Raw genomic sequence first — 16,935 nt, 5'->3', positions numbered from 1 at the left:
TCCAGAATTCTTGGTCCTTGCTGCCCAATTGGTTCCCAGCAAGTTTGCACTTATTTTTTTAACTATAGTGTTGCGATTGCAATCGCATCTGTATAACTTAGACTCATTAAACAGTCTTGCTGGCCTATGTGGAACATTTCTTTCTTTGGTTGCAAGTGAGGCAGAGTGAATGTAGAGTTTGTCAGGGTCAGCACATGGAATGGAACACCCCTGATCCAGTTGACAGGGGTTCGCTTCATTGTAGGCTCTGCCAAAGAAGCAGACTTCAGGTAAGTTTTGAACACTTGTCACAGGAAGAGCCACTCCTGATGTGTGTGCAGTCACCACCGCTGGGGAGCCACTCCTGGAGAACCAAGAGGTGTGTCACAGAGTTGAGGTTACACGTGACAGAGGAACTGCAAACCATAGACTATGTCACTGGTGTCTGTGTACTTGGCAGCCAGAGGCCTGCTGCAAGGGAGGCCAGCAAGTACACATTCCAGAGTTTCCAGCTTTCACTGAAAGGATGGCAAGGCAATGCTAATCTCTCACCTCCACCATCGCATCTGTCAGATGGTTTCTTCAGAGATGAGTTGCCTATTTCAAAGCCATTCTAGAATAAATTGTAAAAGAAGCTTCCAGATAAGAAAGGCCCAGGCAATGGGGGTTTTATGTCGACAGGTAAAATGTTTATATCATCATCCTAGGAAAAGCTGGATGTTAGACAAAAGCGAGAAGAGCCAGGAGTGGATTCTGGTGCCTTCCATTCCACAGAAGTCTAGATGTTGAAGATGAGTTTCTTTGTATTTTCAATTTTAAAATACTTTTGGTGTCTATTACACAATAGCATGGTAATTTTTATTCCTGATAATATTCGGATCTTATTTAGTCATTAACTTTTTTTAACATATTTTTTTATTACATATTTTCCTCAATTACTTTTCCAATGCTCTCCCAAAAGTCCCCCATACCCTCCCCCACCACTTCCCTACCCACCCATCCCCATTTTTTGGCCCTGGCGTTCCCCTGTACTGGGGCATATAAAGTTTGTGTGTCCAATGAGCCTCTCTTTCCAGTGATGGCCAACTAGGCCATCTTTTGATACATATGCAGCTATAGTCAAGAGCTCCGGGGTACTGGTTAGTTCAGAATGTTGTTCCACCTATAGGGTTGCAGATCCCTTTAGCTCCTTGGGTACTTTCTCTAGTTCCTCCATTGGGAGCCCTGTGATCCATCCAATAGCTGACTGTGAGCATCCACTTATGTGTTTGCTAGGCCCCGGCATAGTCTCACAAGAGACAGCTATTATCTGGGACCTTTCAGCAAAATCTTGCTAGTGTATGCAATTCATTAACTTTTAAAGCAACTTATTTCTTCTTTAAGTAAACTATTGTAATTTGAGCTATTACTTACTAAGTCAGTACTAGGTCAAATATCCTTCATCCCACCTGGCTCACTTCTTGGGCTAGTCTGTTTTACTGCTTGTATGGATCTTGAAATGAATGATCCTATTTAGTTGTCCTCCTCTGCAAAGGCCTGACCATTCCTTCAGTCCATTGCAGAACTGATTTTGACTTTCCTTTGAATAGCATTTAGAAACATCCTGCTATCCACGGTCTATGAAGCTTTCCGGGAAGCTTGGATTCTAGGGAACAGAATGGCCTATTTCTACCCTACAACTCCCTTAATACTTAGCCTCTTGACAGTTGAAGTTGGCTTCCAACATTGATGCATTTTTACCTACAGGTAATAAGGCTTTTATCCCGGAGGGCTGTTTGGAAGACTGACTAAGGAAGGAGTGGATTAATTTAAGAAAATGGGAACAAATTTGTTGCACAGTCAAAACATCAGAGTTCCTCTTCCAAGCTTTTGATTCAATAGCTGACTTCTGAGCCTTGACCTTTGTGGATTTTTTTAAAGACAGAAATGCACTATCTTGCTGTGTCCCTAGAGAAATGATCTGAGGTGCATTTCCTCAGCTACTCCTAAGAAGCAAAGGCAAAGATCAAAGATCCTTCAGCTGCTGCTGAGAACCTGGCTTCTTCCAGCTCCCGGAACAGATGGCCTCTTATCAAGCTCTTGCCGAAAGTGAAACTGATGCCTTCTGAGTAAATGGATGAAGACCCATTCCAGGTAGCACCTGACTTCTTATGGAAAGGACACTGAGTAGAAAAATTGAAGGCTGACAGATTTTAGGTGTTTGCAACAACCATTGCTTCTGGTTTGCCCAAACACTAGGGCAAGAGCCCAGCTGCAAAGAAATATGGGCATTGGCAAAAAAAAAAAAAAAAAAAAAAAAAAGAACGAGGTAGAGAAAGATGTTTGAAGGAATTTTACTTTTGCGTGTGAACACTGCTCCAACCGAGTGCCTCAGCATGACAGGCAAATGCTCTGCTACCCAGCGCCGTCTTCAGCACCCTGCCCCATCCACATACTGTAAGGATGATTTGAGGAAGCCTATAATCTATAATTACTATAGAGCCTGCATTTTTCAGGATAGCTCAAATTTTAAGTATTTGCTTTCGTTATCCATGTGAAACATCCAACCATTCCGCTAACGAGGGTATTTTGACAAGTGATAACTGAATCAAGCAAGCCATTAAGCATTACAAATGTGCATTCTGTTGGTTCTGAGCATGAAATCAAGGATGGCAAATGCAAAGCTAGGGGCCATTGACTGGTCTTTTCTGGGTAGCAGAAAATGTATCGATGGTGTTTGGAACCATAGACAATTATTCAGAGTCATGTCAAGAGATGTGTGGGAAAAAAGAAAAAGAGACAATTACTGAACAGATAAAGTTCTTACAAATAGGACAGCATGCTAGAATTTTACTATCATCTAAATATAACTGTATCAAGGAATGCAAAGCTTCCACTAATTGTTATGTGTGTTTGCTGTATTTTAATTTTTAATTAAATTTTCCTTTCAATAAGACAATATTATTTTAAAATTCAACTGTAACTTACAGTTTTCTAAGGTTTCTTATATTAATAAGTTCAGTTAATTAGACACACTTCTCCAGTGTGGAAGGCAAATTAGTTAAAAGCAAAGATTTGGTAGTAACTGGACCAGGAATTAAGCCATTTGCTAGATGTATAATAAATTACTTAATCTTGCTGCGGCATGATCACTAGCAAACGGGATGAATCAATTCATCATGCGCTTGGTGTGGTAGAGAGTACATGGACTGATGTTTGTAAAATTTGACCCAGAATAAATGTTTAATAACGGATAGCTACTGTGAAAAATACTGATAATAAAATAATGCAAACCAAAGTCTCAGAGAATCGTAGGATGGTGTTTCTCCTCCCTTTACTGTGTAACTTAGCTGTGTTTGAGAAGATGAAGGAAATTTTGGCCTGGGTCCCTGAGGAAGACAAAGTGGAGTCTCCTGCTGATTGATGCCGAATGAGCCAGTGATATGGATTTACCTTTCTAAGCTACTGAGCTGTAGGGTTGTCTGTTACTGTAGCCTGCTTTTGGCTCTTCCTGCCTGATGCAGAACAAGACACAGAGCCCTCTACTGGAAGTATCTCTAGGACACAGAGCCAGGAGTAAGTGGACAGATGGGCTGAAGAGAGGGTGTCCAGGCCTGTGGAAGGTGAGGGCACTTCAACATCTAGTGGCAGAGTGGGCATGGACCCTCACATACTAAATGAGGTGGAAACACGGAGAATGTTGTTCAGTTGGGATGGCTCTGAATTCACTGGCTCAGTCTCAGCGAAGTCTTGGTTCCAGGGGTCTGGAGGCATCCCACATGCTTCGGTAGCTGGTTTCTGCTTTCCCTGTCCAACAGGGTGGGAACGCTGCATTTGTGTCTATGGAAAGAGGAACATGGGCTGAGTGCCGCGTGCTCCAAGGCCTTCACACAGGACACACTGCCCTTGCCCCAAGTGTTTATGGCTACATATCGTGCAGATGCTGTATGCGCCTTAGCTAGATCTCGTCTTTAGATTCAGCTAGGGATCTCCCAAGACTGACTGCTATTCTGACTCTGGTCTGTGCTATTAAGATGTATATTCAGGCCCTGAAAGCAGCTCTTCTGTGTTCGCTCTAAGGAATACCCTCCTGCTGAGCCCAGGGTGCAGATTTTTTTTTCGAACTGTAAAACATGAACTTGGGGGCAAAACATCCCTCATCCTATCTTACTGCTTCGTCTAAGCCATGATGGTCTCTGAAAAGAAGAAACAAATTGTGTGTTCTCCTCCCAGGGCTATTGCTGTCTATCCTAGTCAGTGGCTGGCAACCCATTTCAGCCTCATATACCTTTGTAGAGGGAAACCTTGGAATGGGGTGCAGGGCATTCACTCCCATCCAGGAGACTTCTCATGAATTGCAGGTACCTCATCAAGCCTGGATGGACATCACTATTTAGACTATCCAGAGTCTGATTTAGTATCTTCCTAGCTCTGAAAACATAAATTAGGGTTCTGATCAGTGTTTACTCAGTTCTAAGTTCAAACTATCTCAGGGGACTTAGCATTTTGTATTCCTCAGTCAGCCGTTTGTAGCACATTAAAGACACCAGCAGGTTCCCACATGTTCCCACATGAGTAAAAACCTCTTTGACTCAACACATTTACTTAGGTTAGACCTTGACTCTGCATTTCTGATTTTGACTGTGAACCATGATTAATATGGAAAATGACTAGCAACATGGAAATAATAATCCTTGACACACTGACTTATGACTCACAGCTATAGGTTATCATCAGCTCTGTAGTGAGTTCAAGACCAGCTTGAGATAAATGAGACGTTGTCTCGACAAAACAAAACATCAGCAAAGCAAGCAAACAAACAAACAAATGTAATAGGACAGGAAGAGAAAAATTTCAAGTTTGGAAGCCAAAATCTGTCTACTTCCAGCGTTGGGTTCCCTATCGGAATAGTTTCTTCATATGTAAAAGGACTTACTGATTGTTGTCATGATACCTCAAGACATAGAAGGATCCAGGCATGCTAGCCCACCACAAGCAAGAGTTTTAGAGGCAGATGTAAGAGTACAGTTCTAGATCAGAATTTAAGGACTACTTTTCCTTAATAGATTTAGTTTTACCTTCTGCTGTGTGCCATGTAGCCAGCTGTGCAAACCACACACCTCATCCTGCAAACTGTCACACATGTCAAAAGATGTCCCCATTTCTGCAAAGTCATAAGACCAAGGGAATTTGTATGACCAATAGATGTTGTTCCCAGAAATCTTGAATCCAGCTAAAAGAAACAGTAGAATAAAAGCATAAGGGAGGTGTAGGTACGTGCTTAACCAGTACCACACGAGGGCTTGTAAGAAATGTAGAAGCTTGGGCTTCATTCATTTCAGACTTCATGAACGATAATCTAGATTTTAGCAAGAATTTGATTACAGAAAAACACAATAAGGTAAAAGATACATTGACATGGATGGACTGAGCCTCAGGAGATGGCTCAGTTGCTAAGATGTTTGCCATTGCAAGCATGGGCACCTGTTTGATTCCCAGAACAAAATAAAAAAATCTAGCACTGGGCGTGGTGGTGCACGCCTCTAATCCCAGAACTTGGGAGACAGAGGCAGGCGGATTTCTGAGTTCGAGGCCAGCCTGGTCTACAGAGTGAGTTCCAGGACAGCCAGGGCTACACAGAGAAACCCTGTCTCGAAAAGCAAAAAATAAAATAAAAAAAATTTAAAAATCCAGCATGATAGAATGTGATCATAATTCCAGATCCAAGGAAGCAGAGTCAGACAGATCCTTCAGGCTCTCTGGCCAGGCAGCCAAACCTAATTTTCTGTGAGATTTCCTCAGGGTCACACACTGAAGCGATTCAGAGGAGACTAAGGTACCCAAACTGAAAACTGTGTGAGAGTTTCCAGTGTGTTACTGGTTTTGAAGGCATGAAAGCATCATGAGAACATATGGGGCTTGGTAGTGTGTGGCAGGGCTGAGTCTCCAAGAGAGTCCATTGTTTTCGATGAAGCTTCAATTGCAGTGGAGACCATGATATTGCAGATAACAGTACTATTAGATGATCACCAAGAACTGCAGTAGCTGTGGAGTGGAACCAGACAGACTCTATGAGATGGAGTTGGCAGGTCTTTTGGAGGCTAGAAGATCATGAGTCTCAGACCTCAGACACTGAGCTGTTTACATTTCTAAGAAGACTTTGGGTTTGCTGTGATTTGATTGTGGTTATGCTCTAGTTCTAGTAGATAACTCATTTTTTATTTTTATAGGAAAACCCTATTAAGAGACTTTGTTTTAAAGAGATTTTGAACATCAAGAGTCTTTGAATTTGTAAAGATTATGGTACTTTTATAGTTATTTATGTTTCATATTGTGACATTAATACCAAACGGGATTTGGGAGATAAACTAAAAAGGAGAGGTTATGGTTCGGTAATGATGTATTTTTATGTGAAGATGACAAGGGGTCAATTGTGTTGATTGGCTTTTGTCAAGTTGACATAAATCTAGACATATTTGAGAAGACAGAATCTCAGTTAAAGAGCTGTCTCCATCAGGTTGACCTGTAGGAAAATATTTGTGGGGTGTTTTCTTGATTGATTGACGTGGAAGGACCCAGGGGCTCACTGTAGGTGTTGTCATCCTTTGGCATTTGGTCCTGAGTGGTTAGCCTTCCTCTATGACCTCTGCCTGCCTCCAGGTTTGGGCCTTGAGTTAATACTTTCCTGGATGATGGACTGCATCTGGGAGGTGAGATGAAGCCATGTATTCCACATTGCTTTTGGTCACAACACAGCAATAAAAAGCAAACTAGGACAATAGAATCCTCAAGTAGCCCAGAAGGCCAGAATAACTTAAGTGGGTCAAGAGGCCAAGCTTCACGTGTTTTTGGATAGGAATAGGTTAGAGGGATGAATGTGGTAAGCACGCTGTGGAAACTAAAGGTTTAGTGGTTTCTTCTTGGGAGACTCCAGGGCGTCCACACTGTCTCACTAGAGTCAGGGACGTCCACAACAGGTTCATGTGGCATTGGGTAAACATGGAGAGTACTAAGCAATGCAGAGGTAGTTTGGTGTGGTGTTATTAATAATCCCTCAGACACTAAGTTATCTTTAATCAAGTTTTTCAGGCTGGAGCCCAGACCACCTGGGTTCTCCAGGGTTGAGGTGGAACCCAAATCTTATAAACATCTGGATTCCAGCCAGTGGGTTTTCAAGTCATGTCAGCACTTGCTCTTTGATGACCCTGCTTCTTCTCCTGCTGGCTTTTGTCTTCAGCTTGGCTTTGTGTTGAACCTCTCAGATCCTGATTCTCTTTGGCTCACCAATGGCCAAGTGGGAAAGCATGCACGTTTGTTCGTGACTGAGTTTTCAAAACGTGTGCAGGGGAGTTCCTTGACTCACAACTACTAGGGACGTAAGGCATAAGATGGGGATCACAGTTCAGGAGTTAGTGGTATTAGGGAAATTTTGAAAGGCAAACTAATTGGGTAAAAAGGAAAAAGATAGCATGTGGTTTCACTGGGCAAACAGCAGTAATAATTGATGTGTTCATGAAAGTGTTTATCATCTATATTTAATTGCTCTGTAACATAAAATGATTATGTATATTGGTAAATATGTGTTATATTAATACACTGTCACGTTAGATTTCCATACTTAACCCTATATGCATTTATGCAGGCTTTATAATTCATTGTTTCTGTAGCGTGGTCATGTTTTCAACTTAGAAAAATCAGTGGTCCTTCCTGGCCTTATAAGCTAGCGGTTCTGTAGCTTGACACTGTGCCTGGAGACGCAGGGCAGGGGCAGACTGGTGGTTTCTCAGCCCAAGGTTGAGTAAACAGATGTCCCGGAGTTGATTTTCCCCAGAATAATTGCATACAATGAGCACAAATGTTTAATTAATCAGGAATCTTGTGCTTATTATCTTTTCACTGGGCTTCCACTGATAATGACCCAGAGGAAAATTCTTTTCCTTTGTGTGAATGATATTTTATTTAAAGGTTTTCATTTCATCATCTGATCTCCGTCTTCTACCCCCTTCACTCCCCTAGGAAAGGATGGAGTAATACTGATCGAGTATCGGCGTATTGGAGACTACTAGCAAACAGTAGGCACACCCTGTTCGCAACAGCAACAGCTTTCTACTACTTGGTCTGTCTTGGAATAGTGCTGAAGTCAGAATAATATAATATTTTATATTCACTCCAAGAAAACTTCCCTCCCCTAAATTAAAGTTGGGAGGAAAGAAGGGAGTGAGGGAAGGAAGGCTTGACATATAAGAAAATGAAAAGCCAGTTGTGAAGGAAATCGGGTTTGTGTTTCTAGAACTGAATATTGCAGTATAGGCAGGCTCACTAATGAAAGTCCTGCTCCCTAAACCTGGCGTGTGGTGCAAAACTTTAATCAGGACATTGTTTGCATTAAAGGGCTGAGTTTTCCAGTGGGTAATCAGCAGGGAAACCCAGTCAAGGGCGAACAAGGACAGCAGCCCTGATTAATTAAACATCTGTACAGGGCTAAAAGGGAGACTCATCCTGTTGATTGTAGAACTATTGATATTAATGCCACCCATGAAACTGGGCGAAGTTGTTTGCTGAAAACCTACATTTACAGATGACTTGACATTCAGGACTTAGTAAGTTACATTTCTCTGTGTTACTTCAGCTTCCTCTGATGTCCTTAGATGTCAGGGACTCCAAGCAGGGTGACAAAGTGCATGACTCATCTTTTCAAGGAGACAGCAGCCTATAAGCTAGCTAGCCTTGAAGCATAGGTTAAATGTGGCAGGTGGGGACAGCCACTGAAGGGAGGGGGCTGGTCTCGAGCCCAGGGTGTTGGGAGTTTGTGGTTTGTTTTCTTGTTTGCATTTTGCAGTGGTGGGGATAGAACGAGGGCTTTGGGCACACTAGGCTCTTGTTCTGCCTCTGTGCTACATACAGCCTCAGCCCTGTTTTACTGTTTAATCTAAAAAAAAAGTGAGCTAGGGTCTTGCTAAGTTGCCTAGGCTGTCCTTAAGTGTACAGTGCTCAGTACATTGGATTATAAGAGTGTGTCACAAAGCCTGACTGTGGGAGTTAACTTGAAAACCACTTTGGTCTGCTTGAAGCCCAAGGGCTATAGTGTTCAAACAATCAGTGCTTCAAAGATAAGAATGGAGGTTGGAATATCCAAGTTAAAGACACTGGCAGATTTAACGGGGTCCATTCCTTGAACTGGTGCCATCGACACATCCCGATGCATAATGAGGTTCTCAGTCACAGGGGTAGCACCTTCTTTGGGCTCATCACCTTGTGTAATCTTAAGACTGGAGTGACGTGAGGTTATCACATATGAATATGGGAGGCAGTTATATACACAAAGATCATGGCAAATTGGTAACTGTGGTTGTTTTGTATACACCTAGGGGTGGCAGACATAGCAGCTACAGTCATGAGTAGTATGGTTTTTATGGCCATTGTACTCATATGCCTGTTTTTTGTGTATGAGTAGACCCATTCACATTTAATTATATAAATGCTTGTTTCTTATGTCTAAACATGGATACAGTAGCTTCATCTGCTTTGAAGCGCTTCAGAAGTTCAAACATGTACTCTACTGTTGTGGTGATGGTTTCAGTGAGTTTAGATTAAGAACTCGAACAACACAGCATAGTTTGTTGACATATTAAGGAACAGAAGGTCTGATTGGCCCTGCTTTGCACCAGACACCTCATGTTTGGCCAGGCATGCACCCACAGACTGGGAAGAAGGGAACAGACTATGGGTTTATCTCCACAGGATTCAGAGGACTTGACTCACTTCCCTTTCTGAGCGTCAGCCTGAAGTTTGTGGTGGCGGCTCACCACACTGGTGAGGATATGCCCTCCTCTCCCCTTAATACCCTATGTGATCTCTGCCAAGATGTCTCTTCTTGCCATTCTATTGAGGACACAGACAGACTGTGGAACAGGGTGGAGGGAAAACCAACATGAAGATTAATGGATTTAAAAGCAGGAAGAGTCAGAAAATATTAGGATCCCATGCCTCAGATTCTGTTTTCTAATGCTCAGTGGTACAACGCCACAGAAGAGCCAAGTGCTGTCCTGCGTTTAAGAGTTCACCTCACCTTATGCAACAGCCAGTAGTTAAGTTTTTGCCTTTCTGTTCTTTCCTGATAGTGGTGATGGGCTTAGCTTTAAAATAAAATTTATGTTGAAGAACATTCACTGAAAAATAGATTCTGTAGCCGTATTTATAAAAATAATCTCCCAACTGGAACACAAACACATGTTCTACATATGTGGGCATTCTACTGGACAGAGACTACTTCTGAATACCACAAAAAGTAAATTATTAGCCCAGTTTTAAGTAACATGGGAAATTTCAAATAAATAGCAAATTTAATATTTTACATTGTAAAAATCTCTTTTAAGACTGTTGGTTGGAGCTAACGGAATGCGTTAAGTTGTGCGTGTACTGACCGGCCGGCTCAACTTTCATTGTCTATGCTGGAATCATCCCTCGTAGCTACAGCCACGGTGTTTATTATAGAACGCTAAATTACCTGGATCTCACACCCTCCTCATTCAAACTAGATCTGTTCATTGCCAGAGAGCCTTCCTCTCAAATGGAGCTGTGCAGGACTCTAGGGAAATTGGATGGCCAGCGAGGTTAATCACAGGTGTAAATTCCTCACAGGCCTCCTGAGGACAGCCTAGCCAGGAGAATGTGTTTCCCAGATGCAAGAAATCACCTGAATCCTAATCTCAACCACTTCCTGAGGACTGAGTATGACCTCAGGCATCTTTGATGAGGCTCTCCTAGGAAAACTTGACGAGGTGCAATGAACCATGCTGACACCCTCAGCCCTCAACCTAGGGCTCTGGGAGAATGCGGTAGTTCACAGTGTTCAGCCATCTAAGGCAGCCCACAGAGCAGGATAGAGCCTCAGATTGCTATGCCCAGCTCCCATTTGATTGCTTTCCAGGAGGAGCAGCATGGCTAGTGACATTCAGTTCACAAAATGACACCAAACAGGCCTCAAGTAAAACATTTTCAAAAGCTTTTATGACTAAGAATGCATCTGATCAGGACAGGGGCATGTTAATGGATGGGCTTTCATCCCACCAACAGCATAAACCTCATTCTCTCTCCAAGAGGAAGGTGGTAGGAGACAAAGGCAAGGAGTTAGGATGCTGCCGATGTTGAAGTGGGAAGGACCTCTTCTGGAATGACATCCTGGTAGGGGAAAGGACTTGAGAATAAGTTTCAGTATTGTAGAGAATGGGGCACCATGATTAGTGTCAAAACAAAGGGTGTATGAAAATAGCCTGGTACCCAGAGAGTAAGAAGAGAGTAAGAGAGTTGGCTAGAAGGTGATTTGTAAACTTGGATGACATGGAACACAAGAGAGTAGTGTGGATGACCAGCAATAGGCTAATGACTGTCCCCAGGAGACCAGGAAGACTCCGGGAGAGAGTCATGGCTTCCACATTACTTCCCAGACTTGGGGACTGATTTTTTGATTTCCTCATCTGTGCAGGGCAGACATGCTGTTGCAAGGCAGACAAGAGATTCATTGTTAGACACAAAGTAGTTCCCAGAACCCAGGAAGAGGCATAAGTTCAGGCAACTAGAAGAACATGGCACCGTGAGGACAGGGCCAGTGATTTTAGGGTATAGAGTCTAGGTCTAATCAGCTCTAAATGTTTTCTATTGTAATTCCATTCTTGCCCAAGATCTACAGTCTCTGATGAGCAATTCCTGTTGGTTTAGCTTGGGTCATGTTCCCAGCTGTTGGCCAGAGGAGGGCACCCAAACCCTAAGCAATGGGAGTAAGGTTCCTCAGAAGAAAATTGAGGTGCTGTTGTCAGAAAAGGTGGGGAAATGAAGCTGGAGAAGCAGGAATCCTAATATCTGCTCTAAAGAGTTAGGAGAGAACCTTATAGCAGCCATTATTTCAAGTCCTGCTGAATTCTGGGTTATGTGTGCCCAACAGAGCTGCTGTTTGTAAGGATCATATTTCACATTTCAGCTACCCCAAGAGGAAACTGAGGACAGAAGGACTTGAGAACTTGTCTGCACTCTCTTAGCATTCCCGTACCAGGATCCAGTTGTGGTGGCCCTTCAACAAATGTGCTTCGGGGTCATCTGTGGGTCCACACAGAGAGCTCAGGGAGGAAGGGGCTATGGTGGCTCTTTTTTTTTAGCCTGATGATACCCCAGAGTTTTGAATGTCTGACAGCACAGTTTTTTTTCACCTAAGTCTTTTAATATAAATTTGAATTGGCATACTTATCTCTCTCATATTTCAAATATTTTCAGTAATGCTAAAAGAAGGCAAATGTGCCACCCACCTAGAGGCATATCCAGCAAGAGTTACCTGGGCACAGGAAGCCACACTATATGCTAATGGATTATTGGCTTTATCACCACCTTTGGGCTCCTGCAGGCTCTTTCTTTGTTTATGCAATGGGAGGGGGGCTCCAGATGTCATGTTGTCAAGTTCCCAGTGATGATCTGTCTTTGAGACCCTCTGAAGATGATATGCAAAGATTTAGCGGTGTAAGGAGGGAAGCTACCTATTTTACACACACACACACACACACATTTGACACATTCCACACATTCTTGTGGTTGAATAATGCCACCTGTAAGCTGGCAAGCTGTTGCTTTTCATTGCTGGATGGCTTCCTCTTTTAAAAACCGTATTGTGGGTAAGAGATCGTCTACATTTTTATAACAAGTCCTCTGAGCTCTATCTTTTGGTTGCTGGCTCCTCCGGAAACCTTTCATGAAGAAAACCTAGGTAGTTCTTGAGAAGATTCAGCTGGAGAAATTATACATTTACAACCTCCCCTTGCCCCCCAAAAAACCCAAACCAACCAAACAAAAAAATCAAACCAAAACAAACACCACCAAAAACACAAACAAAAATTCTAGGTTGGCAGCATTTCATAGGATGGGCTGTTATCTTGATTCCCGTATCTTATCTACAGCTCTTAAGCTAATCAAATAATTCATAATAGCATTTGGAGATGTATCCATTAGTTTGTGTCTTCAGACCAAAACCCATGAAGAACATATTAAAAAGGCAACTCTAGGATGAGTTCAAGTCTATCTACTTTAATACATAATTGAATATAACACCCAAGTTCACAGATGGTCCCTTGCTATTCCTGCTCCAGGGGCATGCCTGGGCCAGCAGTGTCCAGGGTGAGCATGTCTGTCTCTTCCTCCATGACCAGACTGTGATTTATGAACTGAATATTTTTCTGAGCCTTTATGGTGACTTTTAAGAGAGGTTGCTTACCCCTAGCATTTTTTATTGGTGCCTGCCTCGAGTTGCTTATTTCTCTGGGAAAGGTTTCTCTCTTTCAGCATTGCCTTGGAGCCTTCCCTCTCTCTTTGAAGACTTGCTGCCTGCTGTCTATGTGCACTGTTTCCCCCCCTCCAACAGGCTGGAGCAAATGTTTGATTTTTTTCTCAGCCAACATTGATTCAGTCAGCCACCGGGCTAGAAGGTGTGTGGGCCAGCAGCTTCCCAATTTGATCAGAGTTGAAAATAAATTCTACCAGTGTACAAAATATTCTCATCATGATCTTTCTTGTGACACCACCAATGCCCTTCTTGGTAAGCTTATGTTTTTACCTTTAGGAATTTTAGGCCCACATTGAGGCGGACGGATCATCACTGGAAGCCGACCTCTGCATTAGAGTGAAGAAGAAGAATCACTGTTGCAGAGACACGGTGTTCTCTAATGATTCTTTCCTTCCTCTAGGCCCTCTTACTATCTTTCTTTCCAGAACAAAGAGAATTTGTTAAGTACTGAGACTTTATTTGCAGGTGGCTGCATTAGACATGGATTCTTGATCCAAAGTGACCCACTCGGTCTGGAAGCACAGAAACTATGTTAATTATCTAGAGAATTAGATTTGGAAAGGCAAGTGGTTTTGAGTAAGAAAACCTATATTTTGTAGTTTCCATGACTTGCATGACTGCATGATTGCAGGCTAATAAATGTATCAGCACAGATGCAAATGCAAAATAAGACAAAAAAAAAAAACACTCCAAACCCAAAATTTATTTTTTAATTGGCATTTTGGGCTTAAAAAATGTCATTTAGCTAGAGTCCTCTGCCTTGCTTGGACTTGGGATTTGAATTTATACTATGTCATGTGATTTATGAATACATAGATTAAGAAATTAACATAAAATGTGATTTCAAGTCAAATGCCTATAAAATGTCTATTTGTTTGAATGGTTTTTAATATGTTATTCTGTCAACTGAAATAATACTAGATATCGTCAGATAAAGCCATCCTGAAGACAAGCTCATTTTCCAAAGCTACAAAGTATGCTAGAAAAAGTGTGCCGTGTGCATCATCAGGTAGAGTTCACATCAGGACCAGAGCTTGAAGAACCCCAGTTAATGGATACATTGTAGAGAGATGTTTTAATATGTTTAATATACTTATAGGCATAAAATCAGGGATCTGAAATATAATAAGTGAATGAGATGCCATGTGTATTAGTTACATTTCTGTTGTGGTAATAAGGCACATGGCCAAGTCAAGAATAGAGAAGGTTTTATTTGGCTGATGGTTCTAAAAGAATAAGAGTCCTTTATGGCTGTGAGACAATAAGAGTCCTTTATGGCTGTGAGGTGTGGCACAGGGGCAGGAAGCCAAATGCTCTTGTCTCAACTTCCAGCATGGACAGGAAGCAAAGAGAAGAAACTAGGAGTAACAACGTAGCTTTAGTCTTGAAGGCCCCAGTCATTGCTTTCTCCAGCAAGGCTGTACCTCCTGAGCCTCTCCAAACAGTTCTACCAATGGAAGCTGAGTGTGCAAATCCCTGTGCTCATAGGAGACATCCTCACTTAAAACATGATACCATGTAAAAGGAAACGACACTCTCCAGTATGCTAACTGTATCAATCAATTTTAGTGAGTAGATATGGCTAAGGAAAAAAACCCCAGTGAACTGGAAGACATTCTAATTCTAATTCATAAAGTATCACAGAAACATAAACAGGAGCTACCAAAGACAGAGAACAGGAGACAGAAGTCAAAGAGGAAAAGTGGTAATTTTATAACTACTGAAAGACAAAAGTGATCATATTTAGAAATCACAGCAAACCATGAACTGAATAAATAGAAATTTAAGCTTTAAATCCATTATAATAAAGTTAGAAAACCATAAAGCTAAAAACTTGTTAAAACAATAGAGAAAAATTCCCTTTATGAAATATGATTAGAAAGGAAGAACACACCTCAATAGCAGCAACAGAATTCCGAAAGTAGTAAGATGATATGCCTAAAATGTTATTAACAGCAAATGCCAAACCTTCAATTCTATATCCAGCTAAAATATCACTCCACAACAAGACAACAACAACAACAACCAAGTTTTGGTTTCATACAGACTCCCAGGACAAAATTACTAAAGTATGTATTTCAAGTAGAAGAAAATTAAACCAAAATGAAAAGAATGATATATAAGAAGGGAAATTAAATCTGAACAAGCTTTACCTATATAAAGTAATGATAATGGTAACAAATTTTAAGAATATAAAAAGTGGAGCAATATATTAGGTATCAAAGCTATGTCAGAAAGATAGGCGGGGACTGGCATTCTGACAAATTCTAGGTGAAGAGATCGATACTTTCAAAGTCAAGATGTGTGTTAAAAATATGAGGACAGTGTCTAAAAATGTGTGCATGCACTAGTGCACAAATGAGGTATTAATTACTAATTAATAGAACCAGGGAAGATGAAATAAAGTAAGCATGATTAGTTTACTATAAGTTTGGAAAAAATAAAGAAAAGCTCACATCGAGAGGTCAGCACCAGATAAGACAATACAAATAAATCCTAAGCATGTGAAAACGGACTAAGTTAAGATGGATGCACGGGAAGTTAAAATCCATGGGATTTATTAGAGATTTGGCTAAAACATAAGGACAAAAAAAGAACAGAAGCAGAAAGGCCGAATACAGTTAAATTTATACCTGGTATAAGGTCAAATTCATAACCAGCGCTAAAGATTACTTTTTAAAAACCCTAATATAAACCATTATGTTTGTACAAAAGGAACTATGGTTTTGGATGATAATTTTAAGTCTTTAGAACTAAGTTCATACACATCTTTATCCATCCAGCCAGGAATCAGCACAGCCAACACAGTTTTGCCCATGGGATAGGATATGTTTGTTTATTCCTATGGCATCAAAATCCACACTTCAGGATTTGATGAAGTCATCAAAACATTTGCTGTATCCTGCTGTTTATGGAAGCATTTTTTTTCCTGAAAAAAAAAAAAAAAGCTCAGATTCTTGGAGAATGTTGGTCAGTGTGAGGCAGATGACCTTAGTGGGTTCAGCAAAGTTTCATAGCGTACTTCATTCAACATTTGAAGCTCTGGTTGTTGGACCTAAGCCTGGGAACTGTCATGGAGAGCAATTGGGTCCTCCCCTGCTGCCCACTGCCAGTTACCTGCAACACATGCACTTTCTGAGCATACTTCTCAGATGCAACGGCTTTGCAATTGATTCTATAAACTATAGACCATTGTTCCCAGCCTTCCCAATGCTGCAGCCCTTTAATACAGTTCCTCATGCTGTGGTGATCCCCAACCATAAAATTACTTCATTGCTACTTCATAACTGTAATTTTGCGACTGTTATGAGTCATAATGTAAATATTTGATATGCAGGATGTCTGATATGTGACCCCTGTGAAAGGGTCGATTGACCCTCCCCCCAAAAGGGTTGCAACCTGCTGTAGAGAATCAGCCCAGTTACAGATCAGCACCAAGCAGTGACTGTGGCCACCTTTGCTGGTGCATGTTTGGCTTTGGGAAATGTCCTTGGAGCGACTTCTCCATCTAACCACAGAGCCAGTCATCACTGAGTTTCATAAAAATATGTCAAACCAGTCCAGAAATGTTCCTTAAAAGAGGAGTTAGAGATGGTGACTTTTTATTTTGGGGTCTGCTCATGACACTCGATTACTAAGCCTTTTCCTCTTTC

This window comes from Mus caroli, unplaced genomic scaffold, assembly GCF_978045245.1.
Source record: "Mus caroli unplaced genomic scaffold, Mus_caroli_1 scaffold_6, whole genome shotgun sequence".
Taxonomy (NCBI): Eukaryota; Metazoa; Chordata; class Mammalia; order Rodentia; family Muridae; genus Mus; species Mus caroli.
This window is presented reverse-complemented; position numbering follows the sequence as displayed.